This window comes from Equus asinus, chromosome 28, assembly GCF_041296235.1.
Source record: "Equus asinus isolate D_3611 breed Donkey chromosome 28, EquAss-T2T_v2, whole genome shotgun sequence".
NCBI lineage: Eukaryota > Metazoa > Chordata > Mammalia > Perissodactyla > Equidae > Equus > Equus asinus.
This window is the reverse complement of record NC_091817.1, coordinates 37,108,527-37,111,981: the sequence shown is the minus strand read 5'-3', so window position 1 is coordinate 37,111,981 and position 3,455 is coordinate 37,108,527. Positions and strand designations below refer to the sequence as shown.

The window sequence follows — 3,455 nt, the reverse complement described above, 5'->3', positions numbered from 1 at the left end:
TGTATATGCCTAGAGAAACGGTGGAAGCATACACGAGACACTAAAAACAGTGACCCCATAGGGCATAAGGCAGGTTGGATTGGAGATGAGGAATAAAGACAAAAGAAGGACTTTTACTATATGAGTCTTCGTTCATACTTAAAATTTTCTGAACCTTGTGATTATATTACTATTCAAAAAATTAAACTAACAAATCTGAAAAAATGTTGTTTTTCCATGTGTTTCATGAGTTGCATATTTCATATTTTTAATGAAACTGATTTTGCCTAGTGTAATATTTTTATAACTAATTTTTTAGATAATCGTAGATTCACAGGCAGTTGTAAGAAATAACACAGAGGGACAGTGTACGCTTCACCCAGTTCCCCCTCCCACAGTGAGAACATCTTGCAAAGTTACAGTACAACAGTACGACCAGGATATTAACATTGATACAGTCATGATACAAACAATTTCCATCACCACTGTGTGCTGCTTTTTAAATCTTGAAGATGCGTGATCTATTAAATAAAACAACATGTTTTACAACTCAGTTTGTCTAGTATAGTCTCACATTTAAAAAAAAAAAAAGCCTGGAAGGAAATCCTGCAAAATGGGAATAGTGGCCGTCTCTGGGCATGAGGGTTACAGGTGGTTTAACTTTTTCTCTTTTCCTTCTTAGTTTCATGGTTGTTTTTTTTTTTCTTTCTTTTGAGGTGAAATTCACATAACATACAATTAACCACTTAAAACTGTACGGTTCAGTGGCCTTTATGTATCCACAATGTTGTGCAACCACCTCTCTTTAGTTTCAAAGCTTTTTCATTGTCCCCTAAGAATACATCATAGGGGCTGCTCCTGTGGCCGAGTGGTTAAGTTCACGCACTTGGCTTCAACAGCCTGGGGTTCGCTGGATCAGATCCTGGGCGCTGACCTATGCACCGTTCATCAGGCCATGCTGTGGTGGCATCCCACATAGAAGAACTAGGATGACTTATAACTAGGATGTACAACTATGTACTGGGGTTTGGGGAGGAAAAAAAAGGGGGGAATATTGGCAACAGATGTTAGTCAGGGCCAATCTTCCTCACCAAAAAAAGCATTAAAAAAAGAAATGACAGAGTGCTGCTCGGAGCCCGCCAGCCACGGTCTCGGGCGCCAGCTACGCCGCTGCCGCTGTCACTATGGCCCATTACAAAGCCGCCGACTCGAAGCGCGAGCAGTTCCGGAGGTATTTGGAGAAGTCGGGGGTGCTGGACACGCTGACCAAGGTATTGGTAGCCTTATATGAAGAACCAGAGAAACCTAATAGTGCTTTGGATTTTTTAAAGCATCACTTAGGAGCTGCTACCCCAGAAAATCCAGAAATAGAGCTGCTTCTCCTAGAATTGGCAGAAATGAAAGAGAAATATGAAGCTATTGTAGAAGAAAATAAAAAACTGAAAACAAAGCTTGCTCAATATGAACCACCTCAGGAGGAGAAGCGTGCTGAATAGGATTCTTCTCAGTTGAAAAGACACTGAAAAATGGTTTTGTATGACTTGAATAGTTTGTATAGTATATAATCTTTTCTGAACAGATGCTATAGAACTCTTTTAATATGTTAAAATCACCTATCACACTTTAACTGTTATAAACACACAGACTTAGAATCACCAATAAAAACTCAAATAACTTTCTTTGGGTCTTAAAAGCAAGAGAATCCAAAGTGAATCCTGAAAAACTCGAAACACAGCCATCTAATTCATTACCTTCAAAGACATTCTGTTTATTCGTCTGACTAGGAATAATGGTACTGGTTGTATTTTAGCCAAGGAAGTTTAGCACGGAGCTATTCCTTGGTTTAGTTCAGGATATAAGCACAGATACAGTCATTCTTTAAAATGAAGATGACACTGTTGTTTATATTCTCTGTAGGCAGCTGGAGAGATCTGTGTGACATAAGATGCTTTTGCACGGGTTCCCAGGAATCTTCTGCTCTTGTTTATATAATGCGGAACAAATAACTCTTCTTTGCCACCACTTTGCCTTAGATAACCGTGTGGGTGCCAGTGTGAACTCTGACACCACGTTTCCTTCTATGCAATCATGCCCTGTCTGATAATGTTGCCTTGCTTTGCTCTGTGCTTCAGTGGGTCCTAGCTGCACATTGGCCTTTCTGTGTTTTCAATTTGCTATAATAGCAGTCACCCTGATTGTAACTTATGTAACTGTCCCCTTGCCGTAGTTGCTTAGTTGAGGACAGAACAGAGGCAATATAAAATTCTGGGTTCACGCACGAGCTGGGAGGAGGAGGGGGAATGAGCCATATATTGTGGAAAATTATAGTTTGCGGGTATAATTATATAGTGCTTTTTCCCCTCAAAGTATTTTTCTAACCTTGAATTCATTTTATCTTCATTATCCCTGTGAAGTAGGTAGGGCAAGTATGAGGGGAGGTTGGGTGCTGAATTTTTAGGCCAAAGACTGATATTAATACAAATTATTTACTACCTGTAGAACCTTGGGCACATCAGTTAACTGCTCTGAGATTCACTTTCCTCATCTGTTAAATGAGAAGAATAACATCTGTGCTGCCTACCTCACAGGGTTGTTGTGAGGGTCAAATGGAATGTATGTGAAAGATGTGTAAATGGTAAAGCACTATATTCTTGTTTGTTAGTCCTTTTTCCTTTCTTTTGGAAGACCTACAGAAAGATGTTTTATTGACCACTTATTTTCCTTATTGATTGACTCACATTATTAAGGAGTAGTCCTATTTCCTGTATTCTATTGCTACTGTTAGAGAACTTGTCTTTATTTTTTGGTCAAAACACACAGAGAAAACAAAACAATCCAGTGAAAGCTGCTTTAACTAGCAAAAGCCTCAGCACCTGCTGGAAACTGTGACCAAGCCAACTATACGGGCATTTTAATCAGTCATGCTGGCAGGAATGTGGCAGGGGTCTGTGCCTCTTCTGGTCCCAAGTTTGTTTGGGGGGGGAGGGGGCTGATACTGTTGAAAGAACATTCACTTGAATGGTTTATCATTTAGCAATTTGAGTGGCTCACACATGGACTGCAGTGGGCCGAGTGCTGGGTGTTAGAAAGATAATGAGCTGTAGTTCTAAGACATGTCTATAAGCAATTACAAGGTGGGATAAGATGTGCTAAGAACTATAAGAAGAATACAACGTGACCCCATGGGGGTGGAAGAAAAAAAAAAAAGAAATGACATTAAAATAATAATAATAATAATAATATTTTTTAAAAGGCCTAGTGATGGTCGTTTAATAAGAAAACAAGAATATGCCATATCCATTAAGTAATCATTCCCTAACCCTCCTCCCCCCATCCTCTGACAATCTCTAATCTGCTTTCTGTCTCTATAGATTTCCCTATTCTGGATATTCCATACGGAAGGAATCATACATTATGTGACCTTTTGCGTCTGGGTTCTTAGCATAATATTTCCAGGGTTCATTCAAGCTGTAGCA

General features: G+C 39.5%; 1 pseudogene; it reads left to right on the top strand.

Annotated features, from left to right (window-relative positions):
- Positions 1 to 1,106: 1,106 nt before the first annotated feature.
- LOC106830906 (c-Myc-binding protein pseudogene) lies at positions 1,107 to 3,122 on the top strand (annotated as a pseudogene).
- Positions 3,123 to 3,455: the final 333 nt, after the last annotated feature.